Genomic DNA, 20,443 nt, shown 5'->3' on the forward strand with positions numbered 1-20,443 from the left:
GTGTTGCCAATCAAGCGGGCTGCTTTGTCCTGGATGGTGTCAAGCTTCTTGAGTGTTGTAGGGGCTGCACTCATCCAGGCAAGTAGAGAGTATTCCATCACACCCTTGACTTGTGCCTTATAGATGGTGGACAGGCTTTGGGGAGTCAGGAGGTGGGTTACTCATCGCACGATTCCTAGCCTCTGACCTGCTCTTGTAACCACAGTATTTATATGGCTAGTCCAGTTCAGTTTCTGATCAATGGTAACCGCCATGATGTTGATAGTGGGGGATTCAGTGATGGTAATGCCATTGAACATCAGAGGGCGATGGTTGGATTATCTCTTGTTGGAGATGGTCATTGCCTGACTCTTGTGTGGCACGAATGTTACTTGCCCCTTGTCAGCCCAAGCCTGGATATTGTCCAGGTCTTGCTGCATTTGGACATGGACTGCTTCAGTATCTGAGGAGTCGCAAATGGTGCTGAACATCGTGCAATCATCAGTGAACAACCCCAGTTCTGACGTTATGATGGTAGAAAGGCAGTTGATGAAGCAGCTGAGATGGTTGGGCTGAGGACACTGCCCTGAGGAACTCCTGTGGCAAAGTCCTATAGCTGAGATGACTGACCTCCATCAACCATAACCATCTTTCTTTACAAAACTAGATTAACATTTATTAATGAGAGAAATTATTTTTAAATACATACATGGATCTGCAAATTACAACTATGATAACTCCTAAATCCTCCAATCAATCTAACTCCCAGTTGCACTTTTGTTAAGGCAACAGTAAGACACATAGATTTTAAAAGACCCAGGTGAAGAAACATGTTACCCTGAACAAGTTGAATTCCAACTGAGTTTTCTTAACTTCAGCCCTTTGAAGACAGCAGCTTGAGGCATAGATGCTGAAGGCTTTTTCACACTTGTAAGATCTTTAAATGCCTTCCCTTACAAACAGTCTTCTCTCCTTTATACATATTTTCCTCTTTGAATGAAAATGCCCATTGTTTCACTATGTCTTTGGACTTTATCTTCCTGATAATAAAACATAGCACTAAGTATTACCAGTAACCTTTGGGAAAAATAAACACACTGTTTCTAAACTTCACCTGGCGAGGTGACACATTTCACTCCCTCTTTTCAAAACAATCTAGTCTGGTTTATTTAAAAATGCAAATGTTCCCTTGACACCTATGTTTCGAAACTTCCCCATGTTTACCTAATTAACATTTCAAACCGAACTTCTCTTCCTACATCAAAGCACCCAGGCCAGTTGCCTCTAATTCAATTAAGTCTCAGATATATGCAGACACATATAGACACATCACACTATTACTCTATTTTACAATAAATTCCAATAATATTATGAGAAATATTATATCTTCCTGAAGAGGGGCAGCCACACTGCTAGGAGTGTACTATAGACCCCCAACTACTGAGAGGGAGATAGAAGAGCAAATATGTAGGCAAATTTCTGAGTGCAAAAACAACAGAGCAATAATAGCTGGGGAATTCAACTACCCTAATATCAACTGGGATATGAACAGTGTGAAGGCAAAAACTCTTGAATTGCATTCAGAGAACTTTTTTAGCCAGCACGTAACAAGCCCAACGAGAGGGAGTGCAATTCCGGATTTAGTCTTAGGAAATGAAGCAGGGCAAGTGGATGAAGTAGCAGTGGGTGACCATTCTGGAGATAGTGACCATAATACAGTTAGGTTTAACATCATTATGGAAAAGGACAAAGATAGAACAGGAGTAGAAGTTCTAAATTGAGTGACCTGGCAAAAGTGGACTGGTTACAGCTACTCGAAGGAAAATCAGTGACAAATCAGTGGGAGGCATTCAAAAGTGAGACTCTACAGGCACAGTGTAGACATGTCCTGACAAAGAAAAAGGGCGGTACTGCCAAATCTAGAGCCCCCTGTTTATCCAGAAGCATACAGGGTAAGATAAAGCAGAAAAAGAAAGCTTATGACAGTAACAAAAATCACTTAATACTGCAGAAAGCTGAGAGGAGTATAGAAAGTACGGGGGTGAAGTCAGAAAGGAATTAGGGAAACAAAGATGACATGAAAAAATATTGGCAGGTAAAATCATGGAAAACCAAAGATATTGCATCGGTACATTAAAAGGAAGAGGATAACTAAGGAAAGGGTAGGGCCTATCAGAGATGTACATGGTAACTTATGCATGGATGCAGAAGATGTGGGCAGGGTTCTTAATGAATACTTTGTCTCTGTCTTCACTAAGGAGATGGTTGATGCTGACATTCTAGTTAAAGAAGAGAAATGTGAAATATTAGATACAATAAGCATAGTGAGGGAGGATGTACTGGAGGGACTGACATCCTTGAAGGTGGATAAATCACCAGGGCCAGCTGGATTGTATCCCAGGCTGTTAAAGGAAGCCAGGGAGGAAATAATGGATGCTCTGAGGATCATTTTCCAATCCTCACTAGATCCAAGGTGAGGTACTAGTGGATTGGAGTTCTGCGAATGTTGTACCATTATTTATGAAAGGGTGTGAGGGATAGGCCAAATAATTATAGGTTTGTCAGTCTGACTTGGTGTTAAGAAAATTATTAGAATAAATTCTGAGCGAAAGGATAAACTGTCACTTAGGGCGGAATTTTCCGTGCCAACTGGCGTCAGGCATGTTTGGTGGCATGAGTGGACAATATGGCGAGAAAGCCAAAAATTGGTTTCACGACGGTTGTGAAACTAGTTTGCAATCGTCCGCTCCACCCATCCATGATGTGCCGTGTTTCCCACTGTCAGCCATCAGGAATCTCATTGTATTACATCTGCATATCGTTACAAACCCAGCTCGTCGGAATCATCCCCCAACGCTGGATCATCCGAGCATGATTGCATGCGGGTGAGCTGCATTTGGTTCAGGGCTTCGAGGTTTGTTTGCCTACCTTGCTTCGGGCAGCACTCGCAGTCATCAGCGCCAGGCTTCGCAGACACCACCTCATCACTTTTAGGGGCCCTGTGGCCAGTCACTTTCTACCAGACCAGCATAAGGTGGGGTGACTTCTCAATTGCTGCAGGGCTAGAGCTTGCTTGGAGAAAGAGGAGAAGTGGCCTCAGGCAAGGGAAGAGGCTGCAGGGCCAGGGCTGTACTGGGGAAGGGAGGTATCCCAGGGTGTGTGTGAGGGCACATGTTGATCTGTGCAAGTGGCTTCAAGGTGGAGAGGGCTGAGGAGGCAGTATCCAGAGGAGATGAGGCCAGATGGAGATGTGACGGTGTGTGTGAGTGAATGGTTATTTTCCTTGAGCTGGCAGTGAGTGAGATACCAGTGAATGTGTGATGGGCTTGAGTGTGTGAGTTTAGAGTGATCAGATGGTTGCCTTACCCTGGCAGCATGGATGAGATCATTCATCCTCTATCTGCATTGGATGGCCAACCTCTTCCGTGCAGCATTGGCACTGATCACCTCTGCCATCGCCTACCAAGGTGGACAGTTAAGGTTGCTGCCCCTCCTGTGGCCAGAGCGGGGGTAGAGGACATTCACGGCGGGCCTCCACAGCTTCCAAAAGGTGCTCGAGGGACACATCACTAAACTGGAGGGCTGCAGTCTTCTTTCCTTTTGGGACCATGGGCAACATTTTCCCCCCATCGAGGGGGGATGAGCGGGTGCGAGCGGGCAGGTTCCTGATCGGCGCCCCCCAATTGGGGGCACATCACCATTTTACGTGGACGGGCCAATTAAGGCCCGCCCAGCGTGACGTCCGCCAGGAAGCGCTATGCGCTCCCTGTGCAGGCGGGGAGGGGATTCCCTGAGCCAGGAGTGTGCTCTTTTGTGCACGCACATGAAAGAGCGCATAGATCGCCCTGACGCAAATCGCTGCCTCAGGGAGATCGGCTCAGGTTTGAAATATTGAATAAAGATTAGAAAAAAAATTCCTGACATGTCCCCTCATGTGCCACTGTCACATGAGCTGGGACATGTCAATTTCTTTTATTTACACATTTAATACAAATTTTAATACCCTCATGAAACCTCATCCCGCTTGTGGATGAGGTTTTATGCTTTTTCAGAAGCCTGGGCTCCCAGCCTGCCCGCCTACCTTAAGGTTGGACGGACAGGTCCATTGATTGATTCAATTACTTTATTAATGGCCTTAAGTGGCCTTGGACAGGTTGGCAGTCCTGGGCTGGAAGCACTGAGAGGGGTGTGTGTGGCTGCACTTTAAATGTTGCGCCTGGTGTGATGAAGCGGCGAGGTGATGGCATGGCAGGCGAATCGGAGCTCGCCCGCCATCGAAGCGGCGTGTTTCCCGGAAATGTATGATTAATGAGGCCGGATTGGCCTGATATGGCCAGTGGGTAAAGCATCCTTTCTCGCCCACTACTGCACCTAGTGCATATTTGGGATACTTCCACCCTTAGAAAGGAATGGTTTAATCAGGGATAGTCAGCGATGTTCTGTTAGGGAAAGGTTGTGTCTTACTAATTTAATCGAATTTTTTGAGGAAGGAACAAGGAAGTTTGATGAGGGTAGTGCAGTGGATGTTGTGTACATGGATTTTAGTAAGGCGTTTGACAAGGTCCCACATGGCAGACTGGCCAGAAAAGTAAAAGCCCATGGGATGCAGGGGAATGTGGAGAGTTGACTCCAAAATTGGCTCAGTGACTGGAAACAAAGGGTAATGGTTGCTGGAATTTTTTGTGAATGGAAAGCAGTGTTGGATCCCTTGCTGTTCGTTGCACATATTAATGATTTAGACTTCAAAGATGATTGGGAAATTTGCAGATGACACAAAAATTGGTCGTGTACTTGATTGTGAAGAGGATAGCTGTGGACTCCAGAATGATATCAATGGTTTGGTTGAGTGGGTGGAAAAGTGGCAAATGGAATTCAATCCATAGAAGTGTGAGGTAATGCATTTGAGAAGGGCAAACAAAGCAAGGGAATATACAAAAAAAAGGAGGATATTGAGAGAGGTAGAGGAAGTGAGAGACCTTGGCGTGCATGTCCACAGGAACCTGAAGGTAGCAGGGCAGGTAGATAAAGTGGTAAAGAAAGCATATGGAATGCTTTCCTTTATTGGGTGACATATTGAATACAAAAGCAGGGATGTAATGCTGGAATTGTATAAAATGTCGGTTAGGCCACAGCTGGAATTTTGTGCACAGCCCCTGGTGACCACATTACAGGAAGGAGATAATTGCTCTGGAGAGAGTGCAGAAGTGATTTACAAGAATGTTCCCGGGGCTTGAAAATTGCAGCTACGAGGAAAGATTGGATAGGCTAGGGTTGTTTTCCTTAGAACAGAGCAGGTTGAGGGGTGACTTAATTGAGATGTACAAGATTATGAGGGGCCTAGATGGAATAGGCAGGAAAGTCCTGTTTCCCTTAGCAGAAAGATCAATTACCAGGGGGCATTGATTTAAGGTGATTGGTAGAAGGATTAGAGGGGACATGAGGAAAAACATCTTCACCCAGAGGATGGTGGGTGTCTGGAATTCGCTGGCTGGTTTGGTGGTGGAGGCAGAAACCCTCAACTCATTGAAAAGGCACCTGGATCTGCGCCTGAAGTGCTGTAACCTGCAAGGCTACGGACCAGGGGCTGGAAGGTGGGATTAGAGTGGGTGGTTAGTGTTTCTTTCTTTTTCATCCGGCGCAGAAATGGTGGGCTGAATGGTTCTATGGTTCAGTGGAATACAGTAGTGGACGTAATGCTTTCTGCTATGGAGCAGAGCTGACCTCGCTGGATTTTTCATTAAATATTCGCATGAGCCCCCCGGCCTAGTTTGGGCCTGTCAATGGGGGACTTTCAAAGAGGGCAGAAGCTGAAATCTACCTGAATCACACCCCTTAAAGGACTTCTGGAAAATGTTAAAGGGATGACACTTAAGCCTTTTTAAAATATACATACAAATGTACAAGGTATTTGTCAGCCTTTTCCAACGACTGTGTGGAGTGAAAAAAAAAGTAACTATTAAAATCCAAGACAAGGCAAAATAAATATGGAGGCAGACATAGTGGGAGAATTTTCCCAGGCCTCTAGGTTTGGGTTTGGAGGTGGAGGTCAAGCAAATTTAGGAAAAAAAAATAGGTTGAGCCGATCTTCCCACAAGTTCTTGCCTCCAGCCTCTTTGCCTGGGGCGAGCTGTGTCTGATGCCAACAACCTGCGAGCATCCACGGTGGAAAGCAAATTAAGGCACTTAAAGGATCCATTTTCAGTGATTTTTCCCAGCACAAGGCAGTTTTGCCAGTGTCATACGAGCTCCTCGCTGTGTCAGCAACCCAGCAATTCAGAGGAGGTGACTGCAGAGCAGGAAGTCGGAGCTATGTGAGCTCCCTGTAATAGCATTCTCTTGTGTGGCCATTTGTGCATGTATGTACATAAATCAAATCATAATAAACTGGTTCAGTTGGGTACTAGAACGTAGTGTGTATGCGCAGTTTTTTTGCTCTGCAAAGATATCACAGTTTGGTAATAAGGTGGGAGAGTGGATTTCCCTAGCTAAATAAATTTAGATTTCAGAAGGTCAGTAAACCAGCAGAGGAACCGCAAAGTTTTTGTTTGCTGAGAAATAGGTTTAAAAATCCCATCATAGAGAAAAGGCTATTTGTACACGTGGGTGGACTGACCTTTGAAGATGACTGCATTAACAAGTACTATTGGGTAACTGGGAGAGTATAGTCATGACCAAGAGTATGTGGAGTGGCTCAAGAGGTTTTTCACTGCTAATAATATCCTCGGTGATCCTGATAATCCAGTTGTTAATCAGGCAGCAGGGAAAGGAAAAGGGAGATAATTTTGACGGAAGCTGTCTGAGAAGTGTTTGAAACTCTCAAAAAATTTGCTCCCCCCTGTTAAGCCAAAAGACATGCCACTGTCCGACGTTTTGAGTAAGCTTGAGCAGCATTACAGTTCCAAGCCATTGGAGATTGCAGAAAACTATTGGTTTGGAACAAGGAATCAGTTGCCCAGTGAGGACATTGGAGACTTTATTGTGGCTTTGAAAAAGCTGTCCAACCATTGTAATTTTTGAAAGTTTCAAGAGAGCGTTGCAGGACCGATTTGTGTGTGCTTTAAAAAGTGAACACATTTGCAATAAGTTACTCATACTGCCAAAGTTAACTTTTGACATAGCTTGCCAAGCAGCAGCGTCCATGGACATGGCAGAACATGACTTGAGAGAAGTCAGAGTTAACAACTGCCAGTTGTCCGAAGTAAATAAGCTGCAGCTGAGTAAGCAGAAGGCCCTAATGACAAAGTTAGATCTGACAAATGCTTATCTGCAACTTGAGTTGGAGGATGAGTTAGTAGTAGCAGTGGTACAACAAAGTCTTGTTACTGGTGCTTAGGCCAACATTGGGCACAGAATTGTCCATTTGTGAAGGCAGAGTGTTACAGGTGCAAGAAGAAGGGTCACCTTGTCAAGGCATGTCAAAAGGATGTAAATGACGAAAGCACAGGCTGGAGAAAAGAGCGATCACTGCATATGGTTGTCAAACAGATGAGGGGTCGATTGAGACCCAAACGATCCAAAGCACAAAGATGCCCAGTGGAAATTCGCAGGATGTCATAGTCCAAGTCGCGTTGGATGGAGCCATGGTAAACTTGGAGGTTGACACAGGTGCATCGGTCAGCGTGATTCCCGAATCGCTATACCTTCGAAAGTTGAATCATCAGCAACTGGAGAAACCATGCATAGAATTATAAAGTTATGGAGGAGAGAAAATCCCCATAATGGAACTGTGTTGTTTTTAGTCGTTTACAATGAGTAATGTGCAAAATTGCCCATCATTGTAGTGAAGGGTGAAAAACCAGCCTTGTTAGGAAGAAACTAGTCAGCAGCACTTAACTTAAACTGGAACAACTTTTTTATGTCTAAGTAACATTCACATCGAGCTTCGACATGGCTGAATTCAGGTGTTTAGTGAAACCGGCAAACCAATTCAAGGATATAAGGCTAATGTATAGGTTCAGAACAATGCAAGACCAGTTTAATGCAGGCCTCATCCAGTGTTATAAGGAGATATAACAGCAAAAGCTGAAAAGACTTCAGACTGAGAACGTTATCTCTAAAGTAGGACAGAATAATTGGGCTACTTGCATCGTGGTAGTACCAAAGCCACATGGTAGGGTAAGAATATGTGAGGATTATAAGGTAACCATAAGTCAGGTACTGGAATATAATCCACCTGATACTTTGCCAAACATGGAGGATCTGTTCACAATGTTGACAGGAGGCCACATTTTTTCAAAGTTAGATCTGACAAATGCTTATCTGCAACTTGAGTTGGAGGATGAGTCTGTCATATTGGACTATTAATACACACATGGGTCTATTTCAGCTTCATAGACTGTCATTTGGTGTTTCTTCAGTTACTGGAATTTTCCAAGGGGTGATGAACCAATTTTTTCAAGGAATTCAGGGAGCGGCGTGCTATTTGGATGACATTCTTATTTTACCTCCAAACAGGCAGACCCATGATGACAGGCTGGGAAAGGTGTTTCAATGTTTGGAAAAGCATGGAGTTCAGGCGAAGGCAGACAAATGTGGAATGTTTCAAAGCTCTGTAGAATATTTGGGACACAGAGTAGACGATAATGAGTTACATCCTATCAAGATTAATGTTCAAGGTTCAATAAGAAATGCACCACACCCTCAGAGTATCTTTGAGCTCAGATCTTTTCTTGGGCCTAGTGAATTATTACAATGAAATCATAACAAATTTGGCAACCTTATTGTATCCATTGAATGAACTCTTGAGGAAAGGTGTTCCATGGAATTAAACAAAGGAGTGTGACAAAGTATTCAAGTTGTGTGAAAGTCAATTAGAAAATTGTACAATGCTTGTACATTATGATGTGTCCAAAAAGATTAAGCTAGCATGTAATGCCTCTTTACAGAGTAGGTGCTGTGGTCTCTGAAGTTGGATGATGGTGCGGAGAGACTGATTGTATTTGCCTCATGCATTCTCAGTGCCAGTGAATGGAGTCTTGTTCAGATAGAATGGGAAGCATTGTCTTTGATTTTTGGAATAAGAAGATTGCATAAGGGGTTATATAATATCTAAACTAAAAACAGAACATGCTGGAAAAACTCAGCAAGTCTGGCAGCATCTGTGGAGAGAGAAACAGAGTTAACATTTTGGGCCCATTGACTCTAAAGAGAAGTAGAAATGTGATGGATTTTATACTGTTTAAGAGGAGGTGGAGCAGGTGGAGCAAAATAGAAGGTCAAGGATAGGTGGGAGCACCTTCTGCTTTTATTTCATAAGTACTTGTATGACTGTAGTTTCACAATCCAAACCGGTCATATTTTTGAATCCAAAATCTCCAGTACAGTCCAAATACAGAGCTGGGCTTTGATTTTGTCCTCTTATTAGTACGAGATTAAGTACTAATGATCAGAAGATCATTTTAATGCCGATGCAATGTCTAGATTGCCATTCCCATCAGAGGGAGAGCCCAACAGAGAAGATGTATTTTCTTTTCAACGTAGATGAGTTGCTAGTCACAGCAGATGACATTGGTAGAACAACTCACAGGGACCCTGTATTGGCAAAGGCATATGACCAGATCGCAAATGGGTGGCCCACACAGATATTGGATTTAGATATCATGCCTTTTTTATGCATAAGAATGAGTTGTCAGTTGATAAAGGTTGTGTTATGTGTGAAGCCAGAGTTGTAATTCCTGAAAGGTACAGATCACAGTTGTTATGAGACATTCATGATCAACACTCAGTGATGAGCTTGACAATGAGTCTGGTGAGAACCTATCTTTGGTGACCAGGGTTAGATAAGGACATAGAAGACACAATGAAACAGTGTAGAGTGTGTCAAGCAGTAAAGAAGCCACCATCAGGCCAGCTAGAGTGTGGCAGAGGCTGCATGTAGAGTTTTCAGAATTTAAAGGGCAACAGCTTTTCATTGTGATGGGCAGCCATTTGAAGTGGGCTGAAGGGTTTCTGACGAATTGAACAACTAGCAAAACTCTAGATATTTAGCGTTGTTTGTTTGCTGCTTATGGGTTCCCAGATGAAATTGTGCCTGACAACAAACCTCAGTTCTGTTTAGAAGAGTTCGTAAAATTCACGAGAATTAACAGGGTAAAACACACTAGAGTTCCACTGTATCATCCTGCTTCAAATGGAGCAGCAGAGTGCACAGTACAAATTGTTAAGCCTGTTCTTGTAAAGAAAGTGCTAGATACAAATTGGAAGAAACATCAGTTGTCATTGAATCACAAACTGGTGAATGTTTTGATTATTTAACATAACACACCTCATTTGACGGCCTGCAGAATGCCAGCTGAATTGTTTCTTCGAAATGTGATGGATTTTATACGGTTTAAGAGTGGGTGGATTAGGTGGAACGAGATAGAAGGTCAGGAATAGGTGGGAGCTCAGGAGAGATTGACAAAGATGTCATGAACACAAGACAAATGGAGTGTTAATGGTAGTGGTAAAGGGTAAAGAAGGTGGCATATAGGTAAGATAGCAGAAGGCGTTAATAGCAGAACATGGGTCAGCACTCTGTGAAAACAAAACAAAAACAAGTGATGAATGGTCCTGTGGAGGGAGGGGGGTGGTTTAGGGAAAAAGGATAAAAAAATGAACAAATAAATAAAAGAATAAACAGTATAAAATCTATCATATTTCTACTCTTTAACTCTGAAGAAGGGTCATACGGACTCGAAACGTTAACTCTGTTTCTCTCTCCACAGATGCTGCCGGACCTGTTGAGTTTCTTCCAGCATTTTCTGTTTTTATTTCAGATTTCCAGAATTCACAGTGTTTTGCTTTTATCTTAGTGTTTTATTCTTCATTTTTCATATTTTATTTTATGTATTATAAGTACATGCTAGGCCAAGGATCCAAAATCCGTAAAATCCTCAAATCCGGCACACATCTGGTCCTGAGATTCTCGGACACAGGGTTCAGTACCTGTATTTCAGTTACAGAGATTTTCCAGTGAATTTGCAGACAATATTGAACTAGTTCAGGTTTCAGAAATGCACTGTTAAGATAAAGAAAAGAATCTTCAAAATCATTTTTTTAAAACAGCAGACTTAATTTTTTCCATAATGATGGCAATAAATTTGAAGACTGAGGACCAACGCTATGAGCATACTAAAAAATAATTTTAAAAAAAGAGTTCTTCAAGGGTTGGACCATTGGACAGCTCTTCACAGGTGGATCTTCACACGTTCACTCCAGATGGGCAAAAGCACCTAGCACAATCTTGGTCTGGGTGGATGGAAAATTATACCAACAATTACAACTTGCATTGATATAGTGCTCAAAATGAAATAAAACAGCTCAAGGTACCTCACAGAAGTGTTACCAAACAAGATTTGACATAAGGAGATAGGACAGGTGACCTAAAGCTCGGTCAAAAAGCAAGGTCTTAAGGGACACCTTAAAGAAGGAGAGCGTGTTAGACAGTTTTAGGGAGGAAGTTCCAGAACCTAGGGCCTAGGCAGGTGAAGATATGGCTGTCAGTGGTGGTGCATAGAAGATGTGTAAGAGGCTAGAATTGGAGGAGTGCAGGGATCTTAGAGGTTTGCAGGGATGAGACAGGTTACAGAGATAGAGAGGAGCGGGGCTATGGAGGGATTTTTAAATTGAGGCATTGCCTGACTGGGAGCGAGTAGGTCAGCGAGGACAGGAGTGATCTGTGAATGGGGCTTTTTGCGAGTTAGAATATGGGTTGCAGACTTTTGGATGAATTCAAGTTTATGTAGGATGTAAGTTGAGAGACCAGCCAGGAGAGCATTGGAATAATCATGTCTAGAGGCAGCAAAAGGCATGGATCAGGGTTTCAGCAGCAGATTAGCTGAGATGGGGAGGAGACGGGTAATGTTGCAGAGGTGGAAGTCGGTGGTCTTGGTGATGGGGAGAATATGGGATTGGAAGCTGGCTCAAGGTCAAATGGATTCCAAAGTTGTGAGCAGCCTAGTTCAACTTCAGAAAGTATCCAAAGAAAGGTATAGAGGCACTAATTCTAGAATGGAGATTATGGTTTTCATCTTCGTAATATTTAATTGGAGGAAATTTTTGCTGATGTAACACTGAATGCCAGACAAACAGCAATGACAAATCAGAGGCATTTTAGGGCTCAAGAGAGAACTGGGTACCATCAGCTTACAACCTGATGTTTGCAAATGATATTTCCAAGGAGCAGCATGAAGAAATTACATCACACTTACCAATGGCCTGCACTTCATAACTCTTTTCACTCTATTGGTCATACAGCTGGGAAGAATAGTTGCAGAAATGGCAAGAAACCACCAGCAGGAGGAGCAAGTCCTAAAAGAATCTAAAATGACAGTAAAAACAACAGACCACCACCAGCCACAGAGGGAAAAAATCCACTATATTTGCTCCTCAACACTATTTTCCAATTAAAATGATCGACTTTGCTTACTTTTGTGTAGGAATATTGGTTTATGCTACATTAACTTCCATTTCCTTGCACGGTACATGTAAAAGGTCAGAACAAAGTAGAATTTTCTTAATTTTAGCTTTATTTACAGGCCCATTTTCTCTTTAAACATCCGAATTAAGGTTGCTGTTAATAGACCTTGTCCACTATAATCCGGAAATTGTGTATTTTCTATGAACCACATGCTGTTCAAAGAACCACATGCTGTTTTTCTTACTGTCTCTCATTAAAACAGATTATTTGGTCAGTTATCTCTGTTGTTTGTGGGGCCCTGCTCTCTGCAAATTTCCTGCCACATTTCCATACATTTCAACAGTGACTACACTTCATGGGTTGTAAAGGACTGTGGGATGTCCTGAAGTCCTGAAAGATGCTACATAAACACGAGTTATTTCTTTTTCTTGCTACATTTATTAAACGTACTTTGAAATGGAAGATATTGTCACATAAATCAGAGGCTCACGGACTAAGGACAATAATTTGTATTTAAATAATGTTATTTAATGTAGTAAAATGCCCAAGGTGCTTCACAGAAACATTATCACTGTGCAAGGGGATATTAAAACAGAAGGTCAAAACCTTGGTCACAGATGAAGGTTCAAAGCAGTGTCCTAAAGGAGGAAAGAGAGGTGGAGAAGTTTAGAAAAGGAATTCCAGAGTTTGGGCCCTAGACAGCATCAGGCATGGCTGCCAGTGGCAGGGTGAAGGAAATCAGGGATATGCAAGAGGCCCTTAGTTAAGGAGCGCAGAGTTCTTGAAGGATAGTAGGGCTGGAGGAGGTTCCAGAGATAGGCAAGGATGAGGCCATGGAGTGGTTTGAACAAAAGGGGGAGAATTTTACAAATTGAGCTACCACGCGGCTCCGTGGCTCCCATTCTGTGAATGGCATTATGCAGGAGTGTCGTGCATTCCGTGGAATCGACCCAACTGGTCATATTGTGACATCAAACTTCCTTACTGGCTGATTTGATACATGATTTACAAACTTGGACTTACTCTGCTAATGAAAAGTCACGGGAAGCACACAAAGTAATTTTAAGGAGGTTGTGGGAAATTGCTCGATTTGACAGGGGGTGTCACTGCATCCTCACCGGTGGCGGGGGGGGGATTTGGTGGCCTGTCCACAACAAGGCTGCAACAGCCATGGGGGCAGCAGTGGAAGTGCCTCTTGGTCTGAAGCATAACAGGGAGACGGAGCAGAGGCTGCGGAGAGGGGAAGCTCTGAATGATGCCCTTTGATATACGGGAGGCAGACTCTTCCATGCTCCATGACAGTGACAGGATGCTGCCTTGCATCTTGGAGTGCATCTTCATCAGCATTCTCCTGTACGTTGCCCCTCATCTCACTAGCCTGTAGCAGAAGTCGTCTGCAGCCTCACCTTCTGAGGATCTGACACAAGAGTTATCTTTAGCCCAGGTATGGCTGACATCCACTTGTGCCTGGATGACTCACCATGTGCTGATCCCAACTCCATACTAGCCTCCAAGGTACACGCAGTGCCAGTGTCTAAGCTGATGGTTGTGTGTGAGATCAAGTGGTAGTGCTTCTTCACCAGTGATGTACTGTTGCTCTCTCCCTCCTACTCCTGGGTGTGGTGTGTTCTTGGGTGCATACAAGCAGAAAGTTAGAAAGGGCGAGCTTGGTGTGAAGGAAGTTGGGGTGATGTGGGAAGCAAGAATTTTATGTGGTCACACCCTCAGCAGCTTGCTCATCATACCAGATAGCACGATGAGGGTGAGCTGGGAATTGAGAAGGCAGGGACATTCTTAGTGATGCTGGCTGCTAAGGGCTCTGTCAGAACCGGCCCCATAATGCGGAATATTATTTCTCCTGAAGGGCTGAGGAGATACAGGTGTCCTTTTCCCTCACCGGCTCTGTTCTGCTCCCTTTCATTGTACACGGCTTTATCCGGCAAGAGAAAGGGCAGAATGTTAGTGGTCGTGTGGCACTTTGTTTGGGTGATGTGCCTACCATAGCTGAATATCTGGATCTATGTGGAAGCAGCAGGAGCTGGGTGTGAGGATGGCATCATTTGAATGTGTGTGAGGGTGAGGTTGAGTATCTGGATGTTAGGGTGAGTCCCAAGTGTCACCGAGTGCCCCTGGGTGAGTGACGGGGAGTGTGGTGCATTGAGCAGTGTGAGAGGTTGGTGGTGCGGTGGGTAGGAGACGTCATGTAAAGCTTCACTCACGACCAGCGTGAGGCCAGCACACCTCTTGTGGCCCTGCTGCCAGGTCCTCGGACCCAATTCCGCGCATCGACTCCCCTGGCCACTTGCACCCACTTCCCTCAGCCTCCTAGCAGAAACTTGGGCCATTGTCCTTTTGCCCACCTCCAGCTTTAAGGGCTCGGGCATTGCATCTGTGAACCTAAGAGTGCCCTCTCTTCCCTGATGCTCTATTCTTGCCATCCCTACACGCAGCCAGTGTCAGGACAAGTAGCAGCTCCTTCCCATGGAGTGCAGCTCCCCTTTAAAAGGGACAGACTGCCTTTAAGAGGAGCAGGCTGGCTGCACCACATGCAGCCAGCACACACTTCCCGGCCTCCTGCTGAGCACTCAGGCAGCCAGCAGTGTGGGCTACGCTCAAGCCTAGGCTATGATCATTTAAGAATGGAAACGGAAACATGTTTGCCGTATCTGCCTCAATGGAAATGGATGGCGTAGGTCGTGAACCGTGGACCCACACAAGAAAACGGGCCATAAACAAATTTTAGCCCAGCATTTCTATCAATCAGACAAAATACTGTACTAGAAGAAATTCTTTGACATCCAATAATCAATGCTGCTACATAATCAAAGAAACTAACTAATTTGATTTTTTGACCAGTGGACAGAATGCGGTGGCGCGCGGGTTTTCTGGCCCATTTCCCGGTGGGCGGTGGGGTGGGAAATCGCACCAGATTTTATGCTCGGAAGCTCATTAATTATGCATTGGTGAGTAGCTCTCTGAATCACGTAGCAGGGCGGGCACTGATTCGTCCGCCCCGCTGTTACCTCATGGGGTCGTAGGTCAGGGCGCCATATCTAAACGCCACCCGAACACACACATTTCCCTCAGCTGGCCAGCTGCGTGCAGGAAACTTCTTGGTATGGCCCCACTTGAAGGAAAAAGCTGCTCCCAGGTTTGGCATGGTCTTCCTTGAGGCCCTCACCCACCGAGTCTGCCAGCACCGGGATGCCCTCTACCCGAGGGATGGCTTCAGGAGGCCCCACCAGCTTCACCTCGCCAGCCTGGGAAGGAGTTGTAAGGGAGGTCAGCTTGCCTGGCACCTGCCCCAGAAACGCAATACAGTGCAGGAAGAGGATGAATGATCTCATCCGCTCCGCCAAGGTAAGTCAACCTTCAGCTCCCTCCAATCTCACACTCTTATAATGGCATCAAGCACTCATAAGGTTACACTGCTCAGGGACCTCACGCAATATTAGCGGGGGAGACATCAGCACTGATTGTCTCACGGTCACTTTAATATCACCAGCACCTCATCTATCATGCTGCACAAACTTAATCCTCAGCCCTTACTGGGGAAGGCTCAGAAGACAGCACGCGTGCATGCTTCCCAATCTCTCCGCCGTCTCTTCTCATTACGTTCAAATCCGTTAAACTTTGTACAGGCCAAGCTCGTCCAGCACCAGAGGGTGATATCCCGGATGGGAGGAGGGGCGATAGATGTCCAGGAGCTGTCCCAGTTTCAGCAGGATGCTGTTGATCTGGCAGGCGAAGACAAAGATTGCTCCTATGGGGAAGGCAAGATCAGCCTTTCCCAGCAAGACAGTATGGATGAGCCCTTCACGAATTGATCACATCCTGATAATCAGAGTGAGTGACATGCTCTCTTGTATTCTGCCAGCTTAAGAACTGAATCAATCTTCTCTCTCTTACAGGCACCAACAGGCCCAGACAGAGCTCCAGACCAACCATAAGCCCCAGCCCCCATGCCACCTCAGAGGAGGATGCTGAGGATGCATCAGATGAAGGCTGGTCACTGCATTCACCTGTACCCTCCACCAGGGCGGAGACACACACCCTGGTGGGTTATGGATCTAGGTTGGGCTCAGGGTCACATTCTGGAGAACACCTCACTGACACGTCTCCACAGCAGTCAGAGGCAGTGACAGCCCAGGTCTCTGGAACTTGTAGGACTGCTGGAGATCAGGCACCCGCTGAGTCTGAGTCAGATGATGAGCCTCTGCAAGCGGCCATCTCTAACATACTGGAGCTGCAACGACAGGCAGCGGAAAATCAGGTAGATTAGCGGGAGACAGTCAACAGGTGACAGTGAAGGATGGAGGAGTCTGTCTGCGTTCTGTCTGATGTCGTGGCTCCGACATGCGAACGTCTCAAGGTCTCCATAGGAAGGGTGACGGCCGCCTTGGAGACCTCAGTCCAGCAGGTCCTGCCGGATTTGTCCACAGACCTGCACCCCATCGCTATAGGCATTGGTGGGATCTATCAGTGTCTAGGCGAGAAGGATGTAGGCACCTTGATCTCCCTCCAGGCGCTCCTTCTCCTCAGGGAGACAGGCAGGGGCCTTTGACCACCCACAGGGAGGAGGACCAGCAGCAGGACACCCGGGGCCCATTCACCTAGGTGACTCCGAGAGTGTCTAGCCGATCCCAATCCCTTTTGCCTGTGACCCCATCACCTCCAGCTCTACAGGTCAAGGAGGGTTCACCTGTCCCACAGCAGGACACACAAAGCAGGCCGGGGCCCTCCAGGTCTCAGCCCTCTAGAGGACGCCCACCAAAGTCATCAAAGGCAACAAGGCATGGCAGTCAGCAGGCTGCCTCCACCGCTGCTGCGGATGTCAGGGATGCACCAAGTCATAGAGTTATGGTTAGAAAAATTATGAAACTTTGACATCACTTCTGGGTCACGGGTGTTCAATCACTGTATATATCATGCTCCTTTGTAAATATATCTGCTGTTTATGAGAATGGTCTCGTCATTTGAAAGCGTTATGTATAATGTAACTATGTGCCCTCTTATAGCAAGGGTGAGCTATGCTCCCACTCAGTGGTCATCTCCCTTCTTGAGCCTCACATTCATGTGACGTGTAGCTGGCTCCTGATAGTTACTCGACCCTTGTGTTATGTCAGGGAGATGTGTCAAACTCTTTACTGGAAGCATTTGCAAAATGCGTGAGTAACCTTTACTCCTTACAGGACATTATGGAGTTAGGCATGTTCAATAGCCCTGGAGGGTTAGCTGTAATTGTCTCTCAAAATGAGGTGGCTGTCTTCATTGTTAGTGCCAAAGCACAACACCTGCAGCTATGATGGTCTCTCCATCCATGCACACATCTCTGTGTCTGCTAAAGGTTTCTCTTTAAAGTGGTGACGACTGCATCGTCCTTTGAGGCAGCGTTTGTGCAAGTCTGAATGCTGAACTTGCTCTTGATGTTCCTGGCTGTAAAGGCCTTTCAGGGCACTGACACAGCACTAAGGGACAGAAGGAATGTGGCCATGTCCTGTTGCCTGCACCTTACTGCTCCTGGAATCTTGCGGCTATCAGTGTGGCACAGGTATGTCTACCATATCATGCTTCTTCAATGGCATCCCCACGTGGAAACTAACCCTCATCCCCCTTTTCAAGTTTCTTGCCCTTCCTGCACTTCATCGTCTGAGGAGCTTTCATCCTCCTCCTTGTCTCCCTCTGACAAAGGACCCTCCCTTTGAAGTGCCAGGTTGTGCAGAGTGCAACAGACCATGGTTATGCAGGACACCCTCTGTGGAGAGTGTTGCAGAGCCCCATCTGAGCATTCCAAACATCAGAAGCGCATCTTCAGAATGTCAATGGTCTGCTTGATGATGGATCATGTCCAGCAATGCGCCACGTTGCATCTCTCCTCTGAGCACACTGGGGATGATGCACGGGTGTCATGAGCCATTGTTTGAGCAGGTACCCCTTATCCCCAGTCAGCCAGCCCTGTAATCACTGAGGCCCCTTGAATATGTGAGGCACCTGGGAGTGACTCAGGATGTATGAATCATAGGGACTCCCGAGGTACCTGGCACAAAAGTGAATGATGTACTTCTGATAATCGCGCACCAGTTTAATGTTCAGTGGAACCCTTTGCTGTTAATGAACATCAGGGGCTGAGGCCATGGAGCTCTCAAAGCCACATGCGTGCAATCAATTGCACCCTGTACTCTAGGGAAGACTGAGATAGCTGCAAACCCCAGAAATCTAGCAGCCTGGCTAGCTTCATCGAGTGTGAACTTCACATCATGATGAGCCTTACTGTAGAGGGCATCTGTAACCTCCTTGATATATTTATGTGTTGAGGACTGTGAGATGCCGCATAGATCCCCCGCAGATCCCTGGAACGATCCGCTGGCAAAAAAAATCGAGCGTGGCGGTGACCTTCAGGGGCACTGGCAGGGGATGTCCTCTTAGCCTATGGGGTTTTAGACCCTCCTTCGGAAGGTGGCAGATATGGTCCACCACATCACTGATGTGCGCGGCACTGTCTTTTGCTCATCTCCAGATAGGAAGGTCTTCTTCAGTAGACCCTTGGTTGCGTGATTTGCCTCTGTGAGATGAACCCCCTCATTCTCTGGGTCTTCCTGGGGGTTGCCTGGACCATGGATCTCAGGCTGGGCCTCCTCTCGAAGCTGCACCCGGCCCTTCTCCTCCTCAGTCGTATCACTGCCATCAGGAAGGCAGCATTGAGCTCAGGCTCCATTATTGAATCCTCTTTCTCTCTGTGAACTGATAGATGCAACGATCAGCAGGCTACCTCCACCTCTGCTGTGGATGTTGGGGATGTGCCTAGACTTAGCGGTGGGACGAGAAAAATTAAGAAGTTTTGAGAACACAAAAATGGCAAGGGTGTTCACTCACTCTATATACTTTATACTTCTGTAAATATATTTTACTTATCAGAAAGTCTCATCTAGTGAATTGCTCTTCTACCTGATGCAATGCTCCGAGGTCATACAAGTGTAACAGTTGCCTCCCCCGTTCACTTATCTCCCATCCTGTCCCTCAGGCCTATGGTGTTTCACACAATCTCAGTACAGTGAGTTGCCTTTCTGTCCACAGCAGCAGCATGTGCAAAGCCTGTAGCTCTATCAACGTGATGGTTGGGCAATGCATATCTTAGATTTTGACAAAGGATCAAATCATGTGGCTTCATGAGCATAGATTATGCAGTTTTGTTTATTCTGTTGATGCTGCTGCTCTGAAGACTGGTCTATGTGGATCCTATAGGCTTTAATGGAGAGCCACATTGGAGTCATTCTAACGCGGTGCATCTTTCAATGGCCTCCATGTAATGTCTGTCAGGCTTGGGTGTGGGTCACATTTCAAGTAGTAGTCGGGGACATAGCCATTCATGGCGGCCTGTAGTGTAACATCGTGATCACGTGTACAGTTAGACATCACCCCTATTGTAGTTCCAATTCACACCTGCATGATGCAGAGATATGGACCGAGCTGTCACTTGGTGATTCCTGAAATGTCTGCCCGATGGCAATGACTATGCAAGGTTAGGGGTGTGTGTCTAGCCTCATGATGCCGGACTATTAAATGGGAATATGCCATTCTGGATCTGAAGGTCTGGCTAGCATGGCTTGACATAATCCCTGAGCCAGCTCTTCAGTGAACAATCAACATGGTTATCTGATCGTCACAATGTCATCAGTGTGCCTGCTTTCCTCGTGTTAATCCAAAACTGCTGGAATGAAAACGTGGAGGACTCAAACGGGATCGGAACAAAGCTCCAGTACATCTGATGTGTGCATTTTATTATCAACAAAGTTACTAATTATGCCTAACTGCAGTGTCGACATTTTTGGGGCCACAGGTGCCAAGGCAATGCTGGACGTGAACCTGAGAAGCTCCAGATGAAGGGCTGGGTTATGAGGGTTTGTCAGTGATCAGACAATGGTGCTGCTGAAGCTCTCTCTGTGTACACAAAGGTGACCTGATTCACAGGCTCGCATCCAAGGCTGAGAGTGACAGATCACAGAGTCCTAAAGATCATATACTGGGGACTCAGTGTGAGGATGAGGGCAGAACATTATTCTTGCA

The sequence above is a fragment of the Cetorhinus maximus genome, chromosome 4 (assembly GCF_964194155.1).
Source record: "Cetorhinus maximus chromosome 4, sCetMax3.hap1.1, whole genome shotgun sequence".
NCBI lineage: Eukaryota > Metazoa > Chordata > Chondrichthyes > Lamniformes > Cetorhinidae > Cetorhinus > Cetorhinus maximus.